Source organism: Trichechus manatus, unplaced genomic scaffold (assembly GCF_000243295.1).
Source record: "Trichechus manatus latirostris isolate Lorelei unplaced genomic scaffold, TriManLat1.0 scaffold00153, whole genome shotgun sequence".
Lineage (NCBI taxonomy): Eukaryota > Metazoa > Chordata > Mammalia > Sirenia > Trichechidae > Trichechus > Trichechus manatus.
The window spans coordinates 4753905-4781175 of record NW_004444089.1 but is presented as its reverse complement, the minus strand read 5'-3'; the positions used below and the strand labels follow the sequence as shown (position 1 = coordinate 4781175).

Sequence of the window (27271 nt, the reverse complement as noted above, 5' to 3'; positions counted from 1 at the left end):
CCTGTCCATGGGCTCGTTTTTTGTTGGCCTGTCCATGGGCTCGTTTTTTGTTGGCCTGTCCATGGGCTCGTTTTTTGTTGGCCTGTCCATGGGCTTGTTTTTTGTTGGCCTGTGGGTTGTTGGGTTTGTTATGAGGCAGCATTTTGCAGCGCCGCGTTTCACGGAGTCAGATCCCAACGGCTGTCGGAGGAGAACGCGGCTCCTTTAGGCCGAGCCTGGCTCTGCCCGACCTAGCCCTGTTTCTGTCATCCAAGGACCCCAGTGACGTCCGCATACCTGAGACGTGAGGTGGACAACACACAAACACGGAGACCATGGCTTTCTTTTTTTCTCTCCTTTTTTTTTTTTTTTAATTTCGAAGAGGATTTTCAAATAATGCTCTTTAAATTTTGAGTCTTAAGGAGATCTGTTTTGAAATGATCCATTTACATTTGCAGCAGGGTGCTGGGAAGGGGCCCCAGAAGGAAGGTCGTGTGTGCACTGTACCACGTGTGACCAGCACTGCCTGTACGCTACACCGCATGTGGCCCATGTACAATTGTTCCGTGAATGACTTACCTTGGCCCTTAAGTTGGAATCGACTCCATGGCAGCAGGTTTGGTTTTTCGCTTTTTGTGCCATAGTCTTTGTGACTCCCACACAGTGATTGGGTGGGGCTATGCAAATAAGGTTCTGTGGCCCACTAAGGGGATTGGACAGTTTGTGAAAAATGCAAATAAGGTGTATAGAATGCTTGCAGGAGTGGAATCATGTAAATAAGGTGTATGGAACCCTACTAAGCTTAAAATGAGCCATCCCAGAGGCAAAAAGAGGGGACCTCACTACCACCAAGAAGATACAGCTGCAGAGCATGTTCTTTGGACCCGGGGTCCCTGCACTGAGAACCAGCTAGACCCAGGAGACAGAGAGAGAGCTGTAACCCCAAAGATGGCAAGAAGCAGTGGCAGAGAAACAGTGGCAGCAGAACCAGGAGACCAACGCGAGATGGCACGGTGGGCTTCCTGGCATGGATGAGGTGGCTACAGTGGGTGTACCAACCCTCAGAGGAAGAAAGCTGAGCACCTTTGGACCAAGGCTTACTGGCAAAGTGGGGTGTCTCCGGGCACTAATTGGTGCAGCTAAAGAGCTTTGTAACACTTGCCCCAGCAAAGCAGGAGCCAAGGGGCCAAGCGGTCAAGAGCCAGAGAGAGGCCTTCCTGTAGGCAAGGCTGTGAAGAAGGTGTCCTGGTCAAAGAAATGTATCTTGAGTCATCCCTGATGCTGAATTATCACCTGTTATTTCCCTAATAAACCCCATAATTGTGTGCATTGTCTGTGAGTTCTGCATGGACATTGCGACAAATTATTGAACCCAGCAAAGAAGTAGAGGTGTTGTGGGCTGGTGACATAATCGGTAAAAATTGGAGAGTGGAGGTATGTCTGAGCTCCATTTCATAGGGATCAGCCTTGGGCTGTTGATGCCGATGATTCTTCTGTTTGTGAAGTTAGATGAGGAGGTCCAGTGCCCTCATGCTGCCATTTTTACAACAGAACAAACGCTGCCTGGTTCTGCGTCATCTTCGTGATCGTTGGTGCGTTTGAGTCTGTTGTTGTGCCCTCTGTGTCAGTCCATCTCATACAGGGTTTCCCTCATTTTCACCGACCCTCTGCTTTACCAAACATGGTGTCCTTTCCTGGCGATGGGTCTTTCCTGATGAGGAGAATAGTAACAGCCATATAATAGTTATGAAAGTAGCCAATTAAAAATTTCCATCTCTCCTGCCCAACACTGTTTGGGAACTATCTTGAGTGGTTAAAAACTAGGGTTTAGGAAGTTGAAAGGAAAAAAATAACAAACCTGGTACGTGCATGAAGAAAACCATGGAAATCTACCCCCAGGAAAGCCAGCATCTTCCCTTTCATTGGTAGCTGACAGACTGATTTGTGAATACACTCTAATTATTCTCTATTACTAAATACAGCATGCAGAGTGTGTTTTCAGATTAAATAGACTTTATGGTCCCTGCCCTGAAAGAGGCTAAAGTTTAATAGGACAAATATATATCTAGGGAGCCCTGGCGGCACAGTGGTTAAGTGACATGGCTGCCAACCAAAAGGTCGGCAGTTCAAATCCATCAGCCACTCCTTGGAAACCCTATGGGGCAGTTCTACTCTGTCCTATAAGGTTGCTAGGAATCAGAATCAACTCGACCACAATGGATTTACTTGTTTTTGTTTTTTTGATATATATACATATATAAAATACTTGTATATATTTTATTATATTTATACAAATATATATAAAGAGAGAAAATCCCTGGGTGATGCAAACAGTTAAGCACGGGACTACTAGCCAAAAGGCTGGTAGTTCAAACTCACCAAGAAGCACCTAGGCAGAAAGGCCTGGCAATCTGCTTCTGAAAGGTCACAGCCTTGAAAACCCTTTGAAGCAGTTAGAATCCACTGGATGGCAACTAACAACACCACACACACACACACACACACACACACACACACATACACACACACACATACATATACATACACACACATACACGCACATATATACATACACATATTTGGTTCTGGCATTTTAAAATCTCCTCGTTTTAGCTTTGAATTCTCTGCTGGCAGCAGCATCCTTCCTGGGGCAGCAACTCTGACGCCCACACAAAGGAGGGAGGCTGCTTGTGGAAAAGCAGCAGAGCTGAATTCATCAGCAAGAGAAACTCAACATACTTGTAAATGCCTCTCACAATGGAAACACGGGGAGACAAAACACTGAGAAGTAGGACTATCGACTTCTCGAAGATTTACCTGAATTCTGAACGTGGGGAAGACTTTTTATTTGCCACTTGCAAGATGCCATCTTGGACTTTGACCACACACCGAATAATTCTGTAGGCTGTTCTTTTTAATGTATTTGAAAATAATATTAAAATAGAATTCTAAAGACTGAAAAAAACACCACCGTTCCTCTCTCCTAACACAGCTATTTCCATTTTTTGTTTGCTCTCCCCCAGCCATTTGCATATGTCCTGCCCATTCTTCCCGTAGCTGTGAACGCAGCACAGCTATATTTTTGTTAACTATTTTATCATCAGATCATCGTTTTGTTTTTTTTTCAGATTTCTAAGGAGATGTTGTAAATACTAGGAATAGCTGCATAATATCGTATAGATTATATATGTGTTTTTGTTAGGTGCCACAGAATTGTTTTTGACTCATAGGGACCTCATGTGACAGAGTAGAACTGCCCCACAGGGTTTTCTAGACCGTCATCTTTATGAGAGCAGATTGACAGGTCTTTTTCCCTCAGAGCCGCTGGGAGGGTTCGAACAGCCAACCTTTTGGTTAGCAGCCAAGCGATTCACTGTTTGCGCCATGAGGGTTAGCTCTCTCCCCTCCCTCCCACCCTCTCTCTACATATACAGCAAAACCTGCGAAAGCCAGACCTGTGTAAAGTGGAAACCTGTCAGAGAAAGAAAATGAAAATATTTTCCACTAAAACAAGTGAAAGAAAAGTCGTAAGATGTCACCCTGTCGAAGGCAGAAAACTTTCGAGAGCCAGAAACAAGGCAGTCCTGTCAAGTTCTTGCTCTTCCAGGTTTCACAGTAGATAGACGGACGGACGGACGGACGGATGGATGGATGGATAGATGGAGACAGGGTTGTCGTTGTTGATTTTTTATTTAGTACTGGACATTTGTTTCCAATTCTTAATCATCATCATCATCATTATTATTGATAATGCCACAAAAAACATCTTCACACAAATAGCTTTTCTCTTCTGGAAAATTATTTTCTCCAGATAAATTTTCAAGGAGGTGAGACTTCTGGATCAAATGGCATAAATACTTTTGTGCTTGGCCGATAGAGGCATTTTGCTTTCCTGGAAGACTGTTCCATTGACCGTGCCATCAGCCATGTGGGGTGGCCCTGGTGTCCACGTCTAACTTGGAGGCGCTATGGTGTGTGCAAGGCGCCCTGGCGATGACAGGAAGCGCTCAGCTGCTAACGGAAAGTGCGGCGCTTCGAACCCACTCAGGCTCTGCGGGCGAAAAGACCTGGCAATCTGCTCCCATAAAGATGACAGCCTATGAGGCCGTTCTGCTCTGTGACCTGGGGTTGCTGTGAGTCGGAATCAACTCAGTGCCAACCAGCAACAACAGCGTGGTGTACTCGGGAGCAGCGTTGAAGGAAGGTGCGGACTAGGGAAGGGGGCGGGGCGCAAAGGAGAACAGTGCCTGCCCGGTGAGTGTCGGCTGGATGAATGAATGAACGGGTAAGTGAATTTCCAAATGCTCAGCTCCTTCCTTGGAAGAAGAAGTCGCCGACAGCAAAGCATTTGCCCAGCACAATGAGGGGTTCCGTTCCCCCAAAGCTTGACTCGGCAATGAACCCAGAGTAACTTCCTATTAGCTCCAAAGGACAAGGAAGATGCTGTTCTCAAAGATTTTCTTTGTAATAATAGACGGCAAGCCGCCTGAACACCACTATCATGAGGACAATGCAGTTTATCGTCACTTCCATTCTCTAACTAAATCCATTTCTAAGGCAGTTACCTGTCTACTGTTAATTGACCATCTGTTTCCCCACGAGCATGTCACTTAGCAGTAGGATGCCCCTGCTTCCCTACTCCCCTCAAACAACGTGGTTATGGTTTACAGCAAGAGAATGATGACGTTTTCTGCTGTTCAGAACATATCTACAGGCACCCACTCTGTGCACATATGCACTTGGGTGTGGCATTTGTGAGGGCCTATTTTTCCCATAGTTTCTGGGAAAAAGATAATTGCCCTCACTGAATTTCTCAGAATAACAACCACGACAGCAACTACAGAGACTGACACCAGAACTTGATCTGCATTGTTATTACATTGTTATTGTTGTTGTTAGGGGATATCAAGCCGATTTCGACTCAGAGAGACCACTTGTGACAGAGGAGAATTGGCCTACAGGGTTCTCTAGGCTGTGATCTTTACGGGAGCAGATCACTAGGTCTTTCTCCTGTGGAGCTGCTGGTGGGTTTGAACCACCAACCTTTGGGTTACCAGGCAAGCACTTAACTTGTACCTCCAGGAATATTTCCATTTCTTCCAGTCTCAGGGCTAAGGAGGCAGTTGTTCATGGAAGCAACCAGACAAGCATTTAATTCCTCCTCTGATTCCCGGCTCTCCTTCTTCCTTCTGTTGCTCCAGGCAAATGGAGATCAATTGTTGTACCTTGGATGGCTGCTTGCAAGCTTTTAAGACCCCATCTGCTAAACTCTTGACATGCATTTAATCCTCACAATTGTCCTCATTAATTCCCATTTTACAAATGAGGAGACCAAAGTCTAGAGAAGTTAATTTCTAACTAAGTAACAAAACTGAGCTTAAAACATCACCCCTCCCATTTCGGAGTCCAAATTCTAAACGTTATTCTAAGGAGCCAGAATGCTCCTTAGAAGCAAGGATGGTGAGACTTCATTTCAGGGACTTTGGACATGTTATCAGGAAGGACCAGTCCCTGGAGAAGGACGCCATGCTTGGTAAAGTGGAGGGTCAGCGAGAAAGAGGAAGACCCTCAACGAGATGGATTGACAGTGGCTGTAACAATGGGCTCAAGCATAACAATGATTGTAAGGATGGTACAGGACTGGGCACTGTTTTGTTCTGTTGTACATGGGGTCACTGTTTTGTTCTGTTGTACATGGGGTCACTGTTTTGTTCTGTTGTACATGGGGTCACTGTTTTGTTCTGTTGTACATGGGGTCACTATGAGTTGGAACCAAGTCCATGGTACCAGCAACAACAACAACAACACGCTGTATTATTTCTTCTTGAAAGCAAAAACTGTCTTCCTCATAGTTGTACTTTAATATCTACCAAGAAAGTAGCAGCAGTTAAGTGAATGCTACGTAGCTGGGTAGGTAGTTGAATGAATAAACAAATGAATTAATGAATATAGGCAAACAAACAATAATAAAATAATAAATAATGCCAAACATGGAGGTATTATAAAACTGAAGAACTCTTAAACAGGCCTCGTTGTCATGGTTTCTGGTCTATAGTTCTTACCACCTTTGCCTAAGAAGCGACTAAAAGTTTTCTACATTTTTTTAAGGTTTGTACAAAAGTAGGTTTTATAGCATCACCTTGTTATTTCCATTGCCACTTCAAGTCATCACCTCAAGCAAGAATTGTTGAAATAGCTTTGTAACTAGATGCCCCTGTCCCCACCTCCCCATCCCTCTTTTTTAACAGTTTCTACATGTACAATTCAGTGACATCAATTCTATTCTTCAAGTTGTGCAAACATTCTCAGCCTCCTTTTCTGAATTGTTCCTCCCCCATTAACATAAACTCACTGCCCCCAAGCTTTCTATCTAAACTTTTGAGTTGCTGTTGTCAGTCTTATCCCATATAGATAGTTCTTAAAAGGGCACAATGCTTAAGGTATATATTCTTTACTATTTAGGCTAAACTATTTTTTGGTTTAAAGACGACTTCAGGGGATATTTTTCATTTAAGGTTTAAAGATTGTCTCAGGGCAATAATTTTAGGGTTTATCCAGCCTCAATGGCTCTGGAAAGCATGGATTCCATGAGACTTTTAAATTCTGTTCTACATTTTTCACCCTTTTGATCAGGATTCTTCTATAGAATCTTTGATCAAAATGTTCATTTACTACATTTTTTATTATGGGACTTCCTAGACCTCTCTCCTCCTCCCAATTGAACTAAGGTGCCTAAATTAGTACCTGCACATAGTATGTGCTCCAAAAGTGGTAATTTTACTGAGAAAGTACCCTGAACTATCCCTCTGAGATACCCCACGTCTTAGCCAAAAAGGGCATCACATATGCAGTTTCCAAGTGCTCAGGGACACCTATGATTTGGTTACATCTCCAGGATCTTGGCTTCACCTTCAGGTCACTGTAAATTAAGGAAGTGTGCTTTGCTTTGTGTTTATTCAGATCCCAAAGTTTTTCCACACCAGGAAAAGGGAAAAAGGTAGAGCAGAATGAGGGGGAAGAGAAGGGAGAGAAATAAGACAACGAGTAAGAAAAAGAGGTGGAAGAGGAGAAAGGAAATGGAGGAGAGCAAGGAGGAGGAAGAGGAGAAGAAGGAGGAAGACAAGTAGGAAGAAGAATAGGAGGAAGAGGAAGAAGAGGAGAGGGCTGAGAAGAGGAGGAACAGAAGGATGAGCAGAAGGAGGTGAAGAAGAAGACTACCCTCCCCAGATAGCATCTTCTTTGACTTCAGGAGGAGCCCCGGTGGGGCAGTGGTTAAGAGCTCAGCTGCTAACCAAAAGGTTAGCACTTTGAATCCACCAGCTGCAACTTGGAAACTCTATGGGCAATGGGTTTGGTTTTGACCTCAGGAGGGAAGGTGTGGTCTTGGGAGAAGCCCTTGCCTGAGAGGAGGAGACCGGGAAGCATCTTGGCCAACCATTGTCTCATCGGCCCTGAGAGAGTTATCTTTATGAAGACAAAATGAGAGAGATTGATGATAACATTTCTATGATTTCATCCAGGTCTAAACCATTAATAATTCTACAGGAAGTTCTACTGACAGTTCTTTTCAGTCTTGCCTCAAGAATGACTACTATAGGTCTTTCCAACATTAGAAAAAAGCCATCAGGAAAATCAGATCCTTATGGAAGAGGCATTAAAGAGACCTGACATTCTACCTCTGTCTCTGGAGCTGTGAGGATTTTTCCCGGCCAATTGTAGGAGCTGATGTTCTCCTTAACAACTAAAACTCAAGTCACAGCAGTGTCCTGGATCAAGGCGCACCCAGAAATCACAGACAACTGGAGAACCTCTGGCACTCAGGTTGTTGTAGTTAGCTGTTGTCAAGTCGGCCCCCGACTCACGACAATCCTGTACACAACAGAACTAAATGCTGCCCAGTCCTGCGCCATCCCCATCATCATTTGTGGGATACAACCACTGTGGCCCACAGGTTTTCACTGGATCACTTTCAAAAGGAGATCTCCAGGCCTTTCTCCACAGTCTGTCTTAGTCTGGAAGCTCCACTGAAATCTGTTCATCATCACGGCAACCCACAAGCCCCCAGTGACAGATGGGTGGTGGCTGCACATGAGGTGCATTGGCCGGGAATAGAACCCAGGTCTCCCACATGGAAGGCAAGAATTCTACCACTGACCCACCACTGCCCTCTGGCACTCAGGTGAGGATTTCCAAAAACCCCGGGACTCTAAGCTGCTAAAACCGCTCAGTGGCTTCTGAATGTTTTGGGGAGGTTTCCAGACCTGAATCCGCAAGTCTGGAGCCTGGCCCTCCCTTTCAGTAGCTTGTTCAGCACACACTTGCAGCTCTGGTAGAATAACTGCCTCGCGGGTTGATTCAGCAGAGTGTTTCAGGCAAATGCAGAGCAGGTCACTCCCCCTTAGTGGCAATATCAGGAGCTGGTTTAGTACTTGATCGTTTCGCCCTTTCTGCCTCTAAGCATATCCTTGGGAAGAGAATGGAGTTTTACTCTCTAGAATTCTTCATCCCAAACACATTGGAGACGTTCTGTTACAGGGACTGTCAGGAGAAAGTGACATTTAAGTGCGTAAGCCATGAAAAGTAGGAAGAATTTTTTAAAATAGTGATCTTCTGATTCCCAAATACTTTGAAACGTTCTCGAAAGGTTTCCACTTTAATAATGAAATGTAGCCAAAGAGTAATTTCTGATTACACGCTTCTCTTGCTATTTAACAGGGCTTAAATTGGATCAGTGATCTAAAATATTCATTTTGAAAATTACTTTACAAAAAAATAAAACGATTAGTTAATGCTTTCAACTGTGGTTTTGAGAGACAGCCAAATGGTATTGAAATGTGTTCTCCCCTGTCCTTTGGCCTGCGTAATCTCTGTTAGGGTGAGCGGTACTAACGCTTAAATTAACTAAAGATGCAATTCATTCTATTCTTATTAAATGAGAATGAATTAAATTTATAAGAACTTTTTCACTGTAAAATCCTACATAAAAATTGGAGGATGTCGCCTTCCCTAAGAAAATTATTTTCAGCTGTTGATTTAAGTGTAATTTCTGATGTGAGCTGCATTCACAATTAGCTTCCATTGATTTTGTTTGTCTTGGGGAGATTTAATTTTTGATTATGTAATAACTTGGGACAGTGAAATATGCCCCAGAGTTTAACATTTCTTCAGAACAAATGGCAAACGCAGCAATCCCAGAATGTCTGGGCCAGGCTTAGGGATACTAAAGATATCAGAACTGAGGATCTACTTTTAAATAATCATCCATTTTCAAGGTGCCAAAGCAAGAGCTTAGGGAACAGAACATGCGACCCAAAGTCTTCAGCTTGCAAATGGTTAAAATGGAAACTCAGTAAGTATATACGTATTAAGAGTTTAATGATGTGCTAAGAGCCCCTACGTGGCACAAACAGTAAAGCGTTCAGCTACTAACCGAAAGATTGACGGTTTGAATTCACCCAGAGGTGCCTCAGAAAAACGTCCTGGCCATCTACTTCTGAAAGATCACAGCCATTGAAAACCCTGTGGAGCACAGTTCTACTCTGACACACGTAGGGTCACGAGGAGTCAGAACTGACTTGACAGCAACTGCTGAGTGCGGTGGTAGGTACTGTGAACGGTGGGAATTTATCAGCGATCTCAGGTGACCTAAGGAGTAGCCCTTTCAGAAAAGGACAAATGTGCCGATGAAAATGGACGTCAACAGCCAGTCAGACTGCAAGATTATGGCTGAGCCACACAATCTGAGACTTCCATTGCTATAGATACTGACCGTCAGGGTATGTTATGCCCATGTGAACCTGAGAGGCCAGGGCTTGGTCACATGTAGAATTTAGGTACTTCCTGGAGCTCCAGCTCTCCTGTGTATCCACTGTTGGAGCTGGGTACTGCCTGGAGCTCAGGTTCCACTGTGTATCCACTGTTGGAGCTGGGTACTTCCTGGAGCTCCGGTTCTCCTGTGTATCCACTGTTGGAGCTGGGTACTTCCTGGAGCTCCGGTTCTCCTGTGTATCCACTGTTGGAGCTGGGTACTTCCTGGAGCTCCGGTTCTCCTGTGTATCCACTGTTGGAGCTGGGTACTTCCTGGAGCTCCGGTTCTCCTGTGTATCCATTGTTGGAGCTGTTATTAGTTCAGCCAACACTTTTACCATGAAGGCTAGTATCTCAGTCTGGGTTCTCTAGAGGTGCAGAACCAGTGAAATGTATATAAATACGTATAGAGAGAAATTTACTTCAAGGAAATGGCTGGTGCAATGGTGAGGAAATGGCTCACGCATTTGTGGGGGCTGGCAAGTCCCAAATCCATGGGTCAGGCTGCAGGCTGGAGACCTCCGCTGGCTCATGGGTTACAGGGGCCAGCGAATCCAAAATCTGCAGGTCAGGTGGCAGATCAGAGACTTCTGCAAGCTTACATCCCAGGAACTGGAAGTCAAATGATAGATTTTAGTTGTTATTGTTGTTGGGTGCTGTCGAGTCAATTCCAACTCATAACAACCCTGTGGGACAGAGTAGAACTGCCCCACAGGGTTTCCAAGACTGTAATCTTTACAGGAGCAGATCACCAGATCTTTCTCTGGAGGAGCAGCTGAGTGGGCTCAAACCGCAGACCTTCCAGTTAGCAGCTGAGCACTTACTTACCCATTGCGCCACCAGGGCTCCTTCAACACACCTAGGTTCTGCGAAATCCTACAAAGGGAAAACCGGCTCTGCACCCAGAATTGCGTCCAGCATTGCACCCAGCACCCAGCATTGCACCCAGCCTACGTGGCCATGGGAAACGTTGGTGAAGTGTGGCATTTACTGGTAACTGAGGAGACAGTGTTCTGAGGAGTTCACTTGGAAACATCAGGCTGTCAAATGTGGAAGGAACCGCCAGGGGAAAGAAAGCTAGACAGGCCGGCTGAGGGCAGGTTGTGGAACGGGCTGAAGGGCACGTGAGGGGATTTGGAGTTTAGCCTGATAGTGTCAGGGCCATCTGGTCTGTCTGCACAGACAAGGCATGAGCTGACCCGTGCTTCAAGAAGGATCCTGTGGCACCAGGAAGATGGGCTAACACGGAGAGAGACTGGAGGTCAGAAAACCAATTAGAAAGCAGTTAGCCCAGTGAGTGGTGACAACAGTGAGTATGAGCTAGGCTGGTGGCAGCTGTTAGAAAGGATAGAAAGACGCAGAGAGAGGAAAGAGACATTGCACAGGTGCCGTCAAGTCGGTCCTGACACAGCCATCCTGTGTGACAGAGTAGAACTGCCCCACAGGGTTTTCTAGGCTGTAACCTTTAAGGGAGCAGATTGCTACATCTTTCTCCAGCAGGACACTGGGTAAGTTTCAACTACTAGTCTTTTGGTTAGTAGCCGGGCACTTCACCGTTGCACCACCAGGGCACGTTTACCAAGCTGGTGAAGAGTAGGGCTGAGAAGCATGCCTAAGAGACAACTCAGAAGATTTGAGCTTGGGTTCAATCAATACGTTTTTAGGCTACCAATTACTGTTTTGATGGAGTCTTAGGATTTTTTTAAAAGAATCAGTTGATTTGCTTGGATGAATCTGACTCGATTGTTCTGTTATCATGTGGGCAAACTTGGATAATGCTATTAAATGATCTCTTATCTGATTTTTTTTTTGTTTTACTTTCTTTTTTTGCAGATTGAATTGTTCTGGATAGTTTAATTTCTATGCCTAGAAATTATTTTCTGATGTCTTAATAATTTTCCTTGGTCTGCTGCAAACCTTCTTACAATTACTCATATTCTTCATTTATCGAAAACAAGCCTTCAAGCACATTTATATGATTCAAAATTTCTGATATAATACAAAGACCAAAAATTCATGTATTTCCAAATACATTTACTCTATGCACGTGTGTGTGTGTGCACGTGTTTATAGACACAGATTTGACACAGAGACAGAGCAAGGAGCCCTGGTGACACAAAGGTTAAGCACTCAGCTGCTAACTGAAAAGTTGTCGGTTTGAACCCACCCAGTGGCTCCAAGGGTGAAAGGCCTGGCCATCCACTCCCATAGAAATCAAACCAAACCAAAACCATTGCCTTCCAGTCGATTCTGACTTATAGCGAACCTACAGAACAGAGTAGAACTGCCCACAGGATTTCCTAGGATGCAGGAGAAAGATATGACAGTCTGCTTCCATAAAGATTACATACAGCCTTGGAAACACTGTCTGTTCTACCCTGTCCTATAGGGCCACTATGAGTCCTAATTGATTAGAAGGCAATGGGTTTTAAATCATTACGGAAGCAGGCTGCCACATCTTTCTTCCACAGAGTGGCTGCTGGATTCGAACCACCGACTTTGCCATTGGCAACCAAGAGCTTAACCACTGTACAATCAGGACTCCTTTTCCCTTAAAGATCATAGCCTAGAAAACCCTGCGGGCAGTTCTACTCTGTCACACAGGGTCACCATGAGTCTGAATCAACTCAGTTCAACTTTCAACAACAGAGATACAGCATCTAGTATTTTCGCCTAGATGTTTGACATCATGTGGTTACTATAATCCAATTGGCTGTCTGTTCTACATTGCTTTTATTTTTGCTAATTTTTTTTCCCCTTTGGCTCATTGACAGGTGTAACATGCAGATAATCAAAAGATCTGTTGCAATCAAGATGGAATACATCTATCATTTCTCTTTGATCAACCATATTAGATTAGCTTAAACGGGCCTGGTTTTAAGTAGAACACGATAGTCATTATCCACTAAGTACCTTCTCATCTTCAAGTTATTTGCAAATTGATTGCATCAGGGTTTCTTCCAGTATTTTCTTAAGTATCCAAGTGAAGGTTACTCCTCTGTCCTGCTTGTCACATGACTCGCGACTTCATTTATACTCTCCTGGTGACAGATTTCCCTGTTAACACTTCAAGATAAAACCTGTAGGGAACCTGGCACACGAATAAAAAGAATGCATTAAAAATCAAGATGGGGGGAGCTGTTTCTATTATTAGAGTTCCCACATATGACTTTCTGCCAGCACTTCAAATGCATACCAAATGTTTAACATACCACTGCCGTTCTTAGCGTGCTCAGTATCAGCCTTGGCAAGAAAGACTAAGAAAGGTCCTTCACAGAAGAGGTGTTTATTACTTCTAAAGCAACTGAACTTGGCAGACTTTCAGTTCGTTTAAATGACCATGACCTAAAATGATTAAAAAGTTGAAAATTATGATAAATTCTGGATGGGTGTATGGCTCTGCAAGAGAAAAGGCCTGGCAATCTGCTCCTATAAAGATTTCCACCTAGAAAACCCTACTGTGTCACACAAGGTCGCTCTGAGTCAGAATGGACTCGACAGCACCCAACAACAATATTTGTTAGCAGCCAGCCAAGTGCTTAACGGTTTTGCCACCAGGACTCCTTTAGCTGAGGATAAGTGTCTGCATTTCTAAAAAATTAAGTTAATTTTACACGTCAGTATATCTCGAAGAAAACATGGTATAAAGAAACGAGAATGGACTTAGGAATCCCTCAGACTGGTTTAGTCTCAGAGGGCCCCTATACAAGCAGTACGACCTTGGACGAGTCTCCCAAGCTCTCAGAGCCTCGGTTTCACCATCCACAGGATGGGGATGCATTGTCTATCTCACCAGTGTGTGATGGGCTTAAAGGAGATGCTGTAACTAAGCTGAGTACAATGTCTGCCACATGGCGTTGATAAACAGATGTGAGAGTTCCTAAGAGTCAGTGTTTTTCTGAAGAGGGTAGGAACTGGGATGAGAACATCTGTTAGACCATTTCGAGGTGACTGCTCCGCTCATTTCCTCAGCACAGGGTCTGTCTGTGGCATCTAAATCACCATCTGCGATCTATCCACTTCTGGTTATGTCTTAGTCATCTAGTGCTGCTGTAACAGAAATACCCCAAGTGGATGGCTCAAACAAAGAGAAATTTATTTTCTCACAGTCTAGGAGGCTGTAAGTCCAAATTCAGGGTGTCAGCTCCAGGAGAAGGCTCTCTCTCTCTGTCAGCCTTCTCATCAATCTTCCCTTGGTCTGGGAGCATCTCAGTGCAGGAACCTCAGGTCCAAAGGACACTCTCTGTTCCCGGTGCTTCTTTCTTGGTGGTGCGAGGTCCCCAACTCACTGCTTGGTATAACCCAAGGGAAACTGATCACCCTTGTAGGGATTATTCATTATAGCTCCAGTTATAGTTCCCTGTTCAATAGGGTTTCATAGGGTACACTTTGTTCCATTTTCTCAACACAGTGTAGTGCCTGAGAGAAATAAAAGAACTGGCTTTACTAATTAAGCTAAACTATTGTTTGATTTGAAGAAGACTTCGGGGATATTTTTGGTTTTAGGTTTAAAGATGATCTCAGGGCAATAGTTTCAGGGGTTCATCCAGCCTCCATGGTTCCAGAAAGTCTAGAGTCTGTGGGAACTTCAGATTCTGTTCAGCATTTTCCCCCTTCTGATCTACAGAATCTTTGATCAAAACATTCAGTACTGGTAGCCAACATCATCCAGTTCTTATGGTCTCATGGCAAAGGAGGCCGTTGTTCACGGAGGCAGTTAGCATTGTGCTCTATATGGGATCAAACTGACAACAACATCTCAAAATACTAGATGGGAAACTTAGGGGGCAGTGCGTTTATGTTAAGGGGAGAGAAACAATTCTGAAAAAGAGGGTGAGAATGGTTGTACAGCTTGAAGAACGTCAGCGATGTCCCTGAATTGTACCTGCAGAAATTGTTGAATTGGTGCATGTCTTGCTGTGTACATTGCAACAACAACAACAAAATAATAATCAAATAAATTCAAAAAAAGAGAGAAACGGGGACTTGAAAGCGAGGACTCTACATCCCTCGCCTCCTTCCCTCCTCCTCGCCTCTGGTTTGCACCTTCTCACACGGAATAACAAAATCCCCAGCTCGTTAGAAGCGCACACTGTACCGAGAGGCAAGATGAGCCTTTAGAAACCTTCAGGAAACTAAGATGCACTTGGTCCCCGGGGGGAGAGTCTGCACAGGCCATGTGAGAAAGCTCAAGATCAATGGATTGAATATCCGCCGCGGTTGCCATGGTGAGCAGAATCTGGTTATGATGACAAGGTTTGGCTGGAAGAATGGCAGAAAGAAATTCTCTATGAGCGAGACAGGCTCGGCACCCTTACAGAGCTCGTTCCCAGCATGCTGACAGCGGGGGGCTGTTCGAAAGGTGGCGCCTCTGAAGGCAGAGCAGAAACCGCAGCGCCTGGGTCGTTCCATTCCCGGGCTTTCAAAGACCGCTCTGCTAAATCAGGATGGGTTTGAAACAGCTCCCGGCGTCGGGAGCTCTAGTTTAGGACTCTGGCTGTGTGGTTTCTTGACCTCATTTCTCCACGTGAAGAATTAGCTCTTAGACAAGTAAAAATAGGATCCCCCAAAGCGAGCACATTTTGATCAGGGCTATAGTCAGCCGAGCAGAGCCTGCAGAATTCATCTAAAAATGGGGGCGGTCAGTGACAGAGTTTACATACCGTCCTAGCCTGTGTTTTTAGAAAAAGTGAACCAGAGGGAGGGGTGGAATGCCATGGTGCTGGGTTATAGGCTGTTCAGTATGTTTTGATCATGCCGATGGTTGTGTGTTGCTGCTGCTGTGTGCCCTGCAGTCAATTCTAACTCACAGTGCCCCCGTGTGCCAGAGCAGAACCGCCCCAGAGGGCCTCCAAGGCTGTAATCTTCACGGGAGCAGATTGCCAGGTCTTTCTCCCCCTCAGCCACTGGGTGAGTTCCAACCACCCACCTTTAGGTTAGCAGCAGACTGCTAACCACTGCACCACCGGGGTGCCTTTGTTCTCCTGTAAAGGTGATGAGCTGGAAAAGCAGTGTTTCTTTTCAGTGTGTCAGAGGTGCACCCCAAACAGGAGCAGATTCTCCCAAAAGCATTCATTCAGCCCCCAACTATTCAACCAGAACCTCATCCCGAGTTTTCCCTCTTGGTTTTAACCAAGGTACTTGTACTGGGTGGTACTATTAAAAAAGAAATAATTTTTGTTTTTTTAATTGTATTATATATCGTTTTCCTTTATTGATTTTTTGAAGTTTTTTTTCAGTTGTGATGGTATTATTGCCAGGTGCCGTGGAGTCCATTCCAACTCATCGCGACCCCATGTGACAGAGTAGGACTGCCCCACAGGGTTTTCTAGGCTGTAATCTTTATGGAAGCAAATCGACAGGTCTTTCTCCCTCAAAGCCACTGTGTGGGTTCAAACTGCCGACCTTTCTGTTAACAGCCAAGTACTTAACCGCTGCGCCACCAGGGCTCTGTGAGGCAACTCTAGAGACTGAAAAAGGCAGAGAAACAGATTGTCCCCTTGAGCCTCCAGAAAGAACCAGCCCCTCCAACGGCTGGATTTTAGCCTGTGGAGCCTGTGTCCGACCTCTGACCTCCAGAACTGTAGGATGGCCAATGCGTGTTGCTTTAAGCCGCTAAATCCATGGTAATTTGTTACAGCAGCATTAAGCAACTAATACAGAAGCTTCCTAAAATTCAGTATTACTAATGTAACTTTTATTTAGTTATTTCCTTTTAACTTCTTTATATTTTAACAGTTTATTGCTGCTGTTGAAAACATACACAGCAAAGTGTACACTAATTCCACAATTTCTACACGTACAATTCAATGACATCGACTGCATTCTGCAAGTTGGGCCACCATTCTCACCCTCCTTGTCCGGGCTGTTCCTCCCCCACTGACGTGAGCGCACTGCCCGCCAAGCTTCCTATCTAACCTTTCAAGTTGCTGTTGTCATTTTGACAGCATATAGATAGCTCCTTAAAAGAGCACAGTGTTCAAGGCAGACATTCTTTACTAGCTAAGGTAAACTACTGTTTATTTTTAATTTGTTTTTTGGTAGTTATGGGGAAGAAGATTTTAAAACATTTAGTGATACTTTAACTCTCAGGAGTTGGGGTTTTGTTTATTTTTCCCCTAAGACTCTGAAGTTTCATAATTGGCCACTGGACCCCAAGGTTTGCAGCGGGGAAGGAAAGCAGGGCAGACGAAGAGAGAAGGTCTTGAGCTAAGCTTCATCCACAGAGTTAGTAATGCAGTGCAGATGCTTCCCAGAAAATGACAATGAAGTTCTCAGGGTGGAGGTTAAATTTAGCTAATCTATTTTGCTTCACATAAAGGACAAGGAAATAATATAATGTTTAAAAACATTAGCAAAGTATGTGCATTTCTATTTATAACAGCAATAATGTAATTGTTCTATTGTGTCGTACCACTAAGATTTATATAATACCAGATGAGATTTTATTTTCTATTTTGTCATTTTTTTTTTTTAAGTTCAGTGGGCTTCTGAAGACAAAAAGGTCAACAGCACGTGGGATATTATGATCAAAATAGAAAACTGAATCCAATGCATTGGGGGTGGGAAGACATTTGTAGGAACTCACACTAAACTACGACCTAGCTATCACATACGACCCAACAGAAATTACGACGTTAGCCGGTAAGGAGCCCTGGGGAAACCCGAGGGGGGCAGTGGTTAAGAGCTGTGGCTGCTAACCAAAAGGTCGGCAGTTCAAATCCACTAGGCGCTCCTTGGAAACCCTATTGGGCAGTTCTACTCTGTCCTGTAGGGTCACTATGAGTCGGAATCAACTCAACAGCAATGGGTTTGTTTTTGGAAGGAGCCCTGGTGGCACAGTGGTTAAACACTCGGCGGCTAACCAAAAGGTCGGCAGTTCAAACCCACCAGCTGCTCCACAGAAGAAAGATGTGGCAGTCTGCTCCTGTAAAGATTACAAACTTGAAATCCCCATGGAGCGGTTTTACTCTGTTCTGTAAGGCAGCTGTGAGTCGAAATTCGCTCCATGGCAACGAGTCTGTTTTTTTGGTTTTCGAAGCACTACCTCAGAAATTTTCGAAAATCCACACATTCATTCCCCTTCTATGCCCACCTGAAATATCTACATTATTTCCTTATTTTGCCCAAGGCCTTAACTGCCAATATTAAAATCTGGTAGTCCCCAGATTATGAACCAGTTTCATTCCTTAGTCTATCTTTAAGTCAAATTTGTAAGCAGAACCGTTAGGTACGGTTCATATCTAACATCAGTTAGTCAAATGTTTGTCTCAGTATACAGTATATAATGTACCTTTCTATGAATAAAAAACATTAAAGAAACACTTCCAGATCCACTACAGCATCTTTAACATAATAAGACAGTAATAATACTAATGTTTTATGCATTTCGTAAAGTAGCACCCATTTATTATTACGAACCATTGCATGAACCTCAAATGTTTTCGGGGTGGTGGGGGTTGTTCTAACTACGGGTTGTACGTAAGTCTGACGTTCGACGTTCGTAACCCAGGGACTGCCTGTATGGAATTGAGAAAAGTAGGAAAAGCCAACAAAAGAAATGAAAGGCAAGTGATCGATGGCCAAAGAAATCAGGTAGCAGACAATCTCACTGAAGCGTTATGGAAATTATAGACAGTTTCTTGGCTGTTTTTTTTTCAGCAAATTTATTCTTTTGCTTTTTTAATAATACTTTATTGTGTTTTTGGTGAAAGTTTAAACAGTAGTTTAGGTTCCCATTCAACAATTTCTACACAAGTTGTTCGGTGGCATTGGTTACATTCTTCATAGTTCATGAACATTCTCATTATTTCCATTCTAGTTGTTCCATTTCCGTTAATCTAGTTTCCCTGCCCCCTTTCCTTCTCATCTTTGTTTTAAAGTAATTGTTGACAGTTTGGTCTCATATAGGTGATTTTGTTTTAAAAGAGCACAATACTTATGGGTGATACTCTTTATTTGTGAGACAATCTGTTATTCGCTACAAGGTGACCTCGGGGGTTAGTCTCAGTTCTGTCTGAAGAGCATCTCAGGGCGATAGTTGCTGGGAGTCCTCCAGTCTCAATCAGTCCAGCAAGTCTTCTTTTTTTTTTTAGCAGTTTGAGGGTCTGTTGCCGATCTTCTCCCGTCCTCTCAGGGCCCCTCTCTATGGTCCTGGTCAGAACGGTCAGCAGTGGTGGGTGGTGGTCGTCAGGCGCCATCTAGTTATTTTGGGCTCAGGGCAGAGGAGACTGTTTGTCCTGTAGACTTGTAGGCCCGTGGCGACCCCGGGTACGACGGAAGGAAACGCTGCCCGGTCCGGCACCGTCTTCACCATCACCGGTCTGCTCGAGTTCATCGTTGCAGCCACTGTGTATTTTGAGTATCTTCCAACCTAGGGGCTCATCTTCCAGCTCTGTATTAGACAATATTCTCTTGGGATCCACAGGGTTTTCAGGGGCTAATTTTCAGAAGTAGATCGCCAGGCCTTTCTTCCTAGTCTGCCTTAGTCTGGAGGCTCTGCTGAAACCTGTCCACCATGGTTGACCCTGTTCATATTTACAGTACTGGTGGCATAGCTTCCAGCATTACAGCAAGACGTAAGCCACCACAGTAGCACAGACTGACAGGTGGGGGGTACACTGTGTTTGCCAAGTGCTCTGAACTTCCTTGGCCTGCTCTCTGCCTCAGACACCCTCTACATGCTGCACCATCAGATCCTCGTTCCCAGCAGCTGACCACCAGACATCTCAGACTCAGCATGTCCCACACTGAACTATTCAATCCCCTCTGCACCCCAAACCTGCACCTTCTTGCACTTCTCCTGACCCATTCATGCACAGTGGAAAACTCAGTTATCCAGAAATCCCCACACTCTCTCACCCTGTCATCCACAGCCTATTATCTGGTCCTTAAGGCTTGTCCTCTTCTCTTCTCATATCCACAGCTTCCTTCCTGTCTGCACTCCCAATGGCTCCATTCACCTCATTGCTTCTCACCTAAGCTCTACCAGGTCCATCCTAACCAACATAGTCAATGAAAAGGATTTATAACCACAGGAAATCACTTTAATTCTTTAATGTAAAAAAGTGTCTGCGTGCATGTTATCTGAATGTCACTGTGAGGTCATGTCTATAATCTAAAGCCCTATAATCCATGAGCCCTGGTGGCACAATGGTTAAGTGCTTGGCTGTTAACTAAAAGGTTGGTGGTTCAAACCCACCCAGCTGCTCCGTGGGAGAAAGACCTGGCGATCTGCTCCCATAAAGATTACAGCCAAGGAAACCCTATGGGGCAGTTCTACTCTGTGACATGGGATCTCTATGAGTCGGAATCAACTCGAAAGCACCTGACAAAAACGGTAACCAATCTAGTCAAAGAAAAGGATTCATAACCACAGGAAATCGCTTTAATTCTTTCATTTAAAATGTTATTTTCATGCATGTTGTCTGAATATAACTGTGAGGACATGTAACCATTGCTATCAAAGAGTCTTCAACATGGTGGGGAACAAACCAACAATACCACATTACAACAATAACGTATTACAATACATTCCAACAATAACATACAACAATGAGAATAACAGCAGCCATCACTGGCTGGGCACAGGAGGCTATGTCCCAGCACTGTTCTAGACACTTCACGAGCGTTGTTCCGAATAATCACAACCATCCTACAAGGCAAGGATTAAGCTCATTTCTTAGAGGAGAAAACTGAGGTTCACAGAAGTTATCAGCTTGCCAAGATCTCGCAGTACTGAGTGGAGTATAAACCTGATTTTCTTGAGAGCAGAGGCTGTAATTCAACTTTCAATTTTCTATTAATGCCAGAATAAAATAAGATCAGGCAAGATAGCAGCTGGTTTTGTGAATAATATGAACAGTCTAAGTCAGAGGCAGGCTACAGCCTTTAGAGTGACATTCAGGTTCTTTAAATGGCTTCCAGAGAACCAAAGACTCGGGTTCTTTCCATTTATGTTTGTAGAGTCTCTTCCTCCCCAGTAAGCTTGGTCCTATAGTGTCCAGTTCCTCCCACAAACAAAATGTATGAAGTTAATGAGAATTATTTCACAGGAGTGTTGTGAGTAGTAAATGAAATAATGGCTGTGGATTGCCTACCATGGTGCTGGCCCATAGATAGATAGTAGATGGATGGATGGACGGATAGGTGGATGGGTGGATGGATGGATGGATGGGTAGATGGAAAGATATGCAGAAAGACAGATATACAGACAGATAGTAGATGGATGGATGGATGGATGGATGGATGGATGGATGGATGGATGGATGGATACATAGCTAGCTAGATAGATGACAGATAGATATAGATAGATAGATAGGTAGATAGATGATAGAGAGATAGATGATGGATGGATGGATGGAAAGATATGTAGAAAGATGGATAGATATACAGACAGATAGTAGGTGAATGGATGGATGGATGGATGGATACATAGATAGATAGATAGATGATAGATAGATGAGAGAGAGAGATAGATGATGGATGGATGGATGGATGAACTCCAACTCATGGCAATCTTATGTACAAAAGAGCAAAATGCTGCCCGGTCCTGCATCATCCTCAGGATCACTGGCATGTTCTAGGTTCTAGTCCATCACTGTGGCTATTGTGCCAATCCACTTCACCAAGGGTCTCCCATGCCCTCTCTGGTCCTCAGTTTCACGAAACAGAATGTTTTCCCCTAGTGATTAATCCCTCCTGACGATATGTCCAAAGCAAGAAAATAGGACAATATTCTTTTATCATCCATAGGGTTTTCATTGGCTCAGTTTCAGAAGTAGAGCATCAGACCTTTCTTCCTAGTCTGTCTTAGTCTGGAAGTTCTACTGAAACCTGTCTACCATGGGTGATCCTGCTGGTGTTTTGAAATACTGGTGGCAGGGTTTCCAGCAACACAGCAACAGCCAAACCACCACAGTATGACGAACTGACGGGAGGTGTGGCGCGTTGTAGAACCTCAAAAAGAAGGAGTCAGTATCGCGTGATGGCGAAGAGAGTGGACTCGGGAGTCAGTCTAATGCTATGACTAACCAGTAGTGTGACTTTGACTGAGTGTGTCAAGTTCTTTGTATTTCAGCCTCCTCACAGGTAACCGTGGCTAATAACAATACCCATTTCATAGTCACTGTGGAATCCAATTGGATAATGTATGTAAAACACTTAGCCTGATTTAGTAAGCACTCAATAAATATTCACTTGCAGCTGTTATACCCACATTCTCCCCCAAAATGCAGGGTGGCAAAGTAAGTGTTATATTTTGTATATTTTTCCAGAAGCTCACAGATTCATCATCTGAACAGAAAGAGATCTAATCTGGGATTTGGGAACTCAGGGAGAACCTTAGCTGGAATCTAGCTCAATGTGGAGACATTCAAAGACGAAATGGAGGTTTGTAAAGGGAAAATCGACATCCCAAGGTTGTGAAGCTTGTTTAAGCAGACCGAAGAGTAGACTCTAGGTCTCTGGGCTTATAACCCCATGCTCCTTCAACTACCAAGAAATGTACACATTTTTAGAGATCAGTTCATCTTCGTTTCATATGTTAAAAAGTCTAAAATGAATCACTGGTAATATTTTTCCCCAGCGTTTAACGGACTATATTAATTTAAGTAATCTATATTGTTCTTGTTGGGTGCTGTCGAGTCGATTTTTGACTCACAGCAACCCCATATGACAGAGTAGAACTGCCCCATAGGGTTTTCTAGGCTGCGATCTTTATGGGAGCAGATCTCCAGGTCTTTCTCCTGCGAAGTCACTGGGTGGGTTGGAATGGCCAACCTTTCGGTTAGCAGTGCTTGACCGCTGCGCCACCAGGGCTCCTTGTTCTTCTGTCTAGATTGGAAGAACTCTGCTCCGAGGTGAAGCTTTGTCGCTCTGCAGGTCTCAGCCTGGACATTATGTTCTCCAAAGAGCCTGCCATGGGCGCCATCTGGTTTCTCCTTACGCTCGGCACAGGGTCCCCACCTGCACGTCATGGTTCTCTGTGTTCCCGTCACCACAGCACTAAGTACACCGCGAGATCCGCATCCGAATGTCTGCCTCCTCCACGAGGCTGTCAGCTCTGGCCTCCTCCACGAGGCTGTCAGCTCCAGTTTGCAAGGTCTGTTTTGTTCATCACCGTAATCCCAGAGCCTGGCAGAATGCCAGGCACATAGTAGGTACTCAGTGTTTATTTGTAGAGTGAATGGAAAGATCTAATTCTGTGGAGTAACATCTCCATCTTGTGGCCTTTTGGAAGACACCACTGACGTCATCGTTCCCTGCTCTCTTCTCAAAACCTCAAGGTTAGGTGGGCGCTCACGACTCTTTCTCTATGCACTGGCTGAGGGCAAAGTCAAAGCAAGCACCCACCTGCAAGTTCAACATGTCCCACCTCTCACTGACACAAAGCAAGAGGACTATTTGGAAGAGAATATACCTGAGAAGTATTGGTTGTCCTCGGAAGAGAAAAGCACTCCAACAAGACAATCTAATTTTTTTAAAAAATAGTTTATTTTTTGTGTCAATACACACAACCACCACTCAGTTTCTGCAAGAACAGTTCACTGATGTTGGTTACACACTTCACACTGTGCCACCATCCTATCTCTGCCCATATTGTTGCATCACCAGGCTCTCTGCCCCTTCAAGTTCTCATCCGTGCTTTAAATTAACTATAGACAGCCCAATTTTTGAAACAAGGGATTTTATTCAGGTTTAGCCCTGGTGTTCCAGCGGTTAAGTGCTCAGCCGCTACCTGAAAGGTTGGCGGTTCAAATCCACGCAACGGTTCAGTGGGAGTAAGATCTGGTGATCTGCTTCTGTAAAGATTACAGCCTAGGAAACCCTGTGGGGCAGTTCTACCCTGTCCCGTGGGGTCGCCATGAGTGGGAATCGACCCGATGGCACCCAACAACAACAACACTAAGTGGAATCATGGCGGCCTGCACTGGTCATTACGGGAGTCCAGAGGACCAGCGCCTCATTCAGCCGGAGGCCGAGGTTCACCCAGATGCCAAGCCAGTGCTTTAGCAGACCCATGGGATCAAATTTCTTTCCTTTGGGGCGGGCCATCCGGCCTAATCTAAGTACAGTAAGCATCTTTTTCCTTCCGTCCCAACAGCTGCTGAACATGTCCAGGGAACTGAGTGACCTGAAGAAGAACCTGAAGGAGGCTGCTGCGGCCCTTGCGGGAGACCCCCTTTATACAGGGGGCGCCTGGTCGGAGCCGACCTTCATGTCCACCGAAGCCGCCATCCAGGCCATGCTGGAGTGCCTGAAGAACAACGACCTCGGCCGAGCTCTGCGCCAGATCAGGGAGTGCAGGTGACTGGGAGCTTTCTTTTAGAGCCCGTTACGGAAAGGCAGGAGCCTCGTGGCACAACGGTTAAGCCCTCGGTTGCTAACCAAAAGGGCGGCAGTTCAAACATACCCAGCGGCTCCACGGGAGAAAGACCTGGCGATCTGCTCCCATAAAGATGACAGCCTAGAAAACCCCGTGGGGCAGTTCAGCTCTGTCATATGGGGTCACTATGAGTTGGAATCTACAAGATGGCACACAACAACACCCCCACCGTCTGGAAGGACATGTTCCAGGCACATATTTCTCCATGGACTGAGTCATTCTCAGTCAGATTCACGGGCTCCTTAGAACTGTAAGCCTCCAATGGAAAGAGACGGAAGGCATTTCAGAGAGAAGACGCCCAGCGAGCCAGGCACGGGTCCAGATCCCCAGCCGGCAGGCTGCTAGCCCAGTGCCATGCTGCCTCTGTGAACTCGCAGTAGGTTTGTTAATAATTAAGCAACTGTTAGTTCGTGGGGTTGCACAATGGCATGATGGCGTGGTATCTTTTTATATTATTATGGGCTTAAATCATGATGAGTACAACCTACACTTCCTTGTTGAGTGGGCCAGAGGATGGTGATGAAACAGATTTAGATTATGCCCAAAATGGGGCGCTTTGGAAATTCTGCAAAAGAAGGCAGGTTGCATTAAAGTTTCCTACAGAAGTTAGAATTGAAATGGAAATGTTTATACACAAAAGCATTACATTTGGACAGACAAGTGCTTTCATTGCCAAAATGATACCCTAAAATTTCAGAATCTGGAATTCTGATTTCCAGAATCTGGAGACAGAGTGAGGCGTAAAGGAAGACTTGTTCTGATTTAAAAAAAGAAAAAAAAAAAAAAAAACCCTGTGTCTTCCCATAAATAATTATCACCACCACTTATTAAGCACTTTCTATGAGCCATAAACTCTTCCATGGATTATCCTATTTGCTCTCACTGAAAAATCCTGTAAGTGGGTGTTATTATTAACCCCATCTTAAAGATGAAGGGGGCAGTGGTGCTTCCATGGTAGAATTCTCACCTTCCATGCAGGAGACCCGGGTTCAATTCCAGGCCAATGCACCTCATGTGCAGCCACCACCCATCCGTCAGTGGAGGCTTGTGTGCTGCTGTGATGCTGAACAGGTTTCAATGGAACTTCCAGAATAAGACTAGGAAGAAAGGCCTGGTGATCTATCTCTGAAATCAGCCAATGAAAACCCTATGGACCACAGTGGTCTGACCCACAGCTGATCATGGGGATGGCGCAGGACGGGCCAGCACTTGGTTCTGTTGTGTATGAGGTCTCTAACAGTCGGGGCCAACAGAGATGAAGACATGGAGCAAAGGAGGGTTGAGGGTCTGCAGAGCCACCCGGTGAGTAGGTGGTGGGCCGGAGAGTCGCAGTGCCTGAGTCTAGCACCGTGCTTCTGTGGCCCTCTGCAAAATCAAGACTTGAGCCCTTGATTTTTGTCGGTGCGTCACCCTACATCCTCCTTTTGAAGGTTTGTCAAGTTTATGACCGCACTTCTCTGACGCTTCATGGATGTTTTCTCAGTCTTTCCACCTGGTAGAAATTTCTGGCATAAGGAAAAGCCACTTGTTGCCATCAAGTCAATTCTGACTCATAGTGACCCCAGGTGATAGAGTTGAAGTGCCCCATAGGGTTTTTTTGGCTGTAATCTTTACGGGAGGAGATCACCAGGCCTTTCTTCCATGGTGCCACTCAGTGGGTTTGAACTGCCAACCTTTAAGTTAGTAGTCAAGCGCAAACTGTTTGTGCCACTCAGGGACCTAGAATAAGCCACAGAGAAGTCAAAACAGCACTGGGTTTGGAGATGAAAAACAGGCGCTTTGGTATATTTAGATCTACTGTTTATCTGGTTACTTAACCTCCTTCGGAGCCCTGGTGGCACAGTGGTTAAAAGCTTGGCTGCTAACCAAAAGGTCGCCAGTTCGAATCCAGGAGCTGCTCCTTGGAAACCCTATGGGGAAGTTCTAGTCTGTCCTATAGGGTCACTAAGAGTTGGAATCGACCTGACAGCAATGGGTTTGGTTTTTTTGTTGTCTTTTTTTTTTTTTTTAACCTCGTTGTAAGTTTCCTAATCTGTCAAAGGGGGCAATGTGTATCTCACAAAGTCGATGTGAGAATTTAGTGAAATAATGTATTTGGAAAGGCCTTGGACGTGGTAGGTGCTCAAACATGTTGCCTCCGATTCACTGATAGTCCTTGTGTATTTCACAGCACTCTAGGACCTCAGCACCCTCTCATGTGAGAACGTGTAAAAATGCTGATGTTTGGAGTTGCTCATTGGCACATTAGGTTGATAGAGGGGACTTTTTTACTTGTTTATTTATTTTTTGGTGAAAATACACACAACAAAACATACACCCATTCAATAATTTTACATGTACAGTTCATTGACAATAGTTACCGTGTTTTTACGCAAATAACGCACACCCTCTGTGTTTCTTTGCCAACCACGCCCTCTTCCTGCCAGGTGTTTTCATAAGCGCCACTATACTAATTTTTTTTTTACACATTGCTGTAAAAAAATTAGCACAGCATGCTTATGAAAACACCTCACTGGGGAGAGGGAGTGGTTAGCAAACAAACATAGAAGGTGAGCGTTATTTGTGTAGAAAGACAGTCCACACTGCACACTGTGTCACCATTCTTCCCTATCTCTGCCCATATCATTTCACCACTGCTAACTTAGATTCTTGCCCCAGAAAGCTCTCATCTGCGCTTCAGAGTTACTGTTGTCCATTTGATCTCATATAGGTCATTCTTTAGAAGAGCACGATGCTGAAGGTGAACATTCTTTATTCAATGAGCTAATCGTTGTTTAGTTTAAAAATGACTTCATGGCATAGTTACCAGTTCAAGGCTTAAAAGTTGTTTCCCAGAAATATATTTGAGGGTTCCTCCAGTCTCAGTGTATCCAGTAAGTCTGGTTTCCTATACTAATTTGAAGTTTAGTTCCACATTTTTCTTCCTTTTGATCAAGATTCATTTATGAGGTATTTGATCTAAACTTTCAGTAACGGTAGCCGGGCACCGTCCATTTCTTCTGGTCTCATGGTAATGGAAGCAGCAGTTCATGAAGGCAGTTAGACTTCATGGTAATGGAGGCAGCAGTTCATGAAGGCAGTTAGACCTCATGGTAATGG

The 27271-nt window shown here is 44.6% G+C and overlaps 1 pseudogene; it reads right to left on the bottom strand.

The window, feature by feature from the left end:
- LOC111822290 (nucleolin-like) overlaps positions 1–10088 on the bottom strand; it is a 150978-nt pseudogene extending 140890 nt beyond the window's left edge.
- Between the last annotated feature and the right edge of the window lie 17183 nt (positions 10089–27271).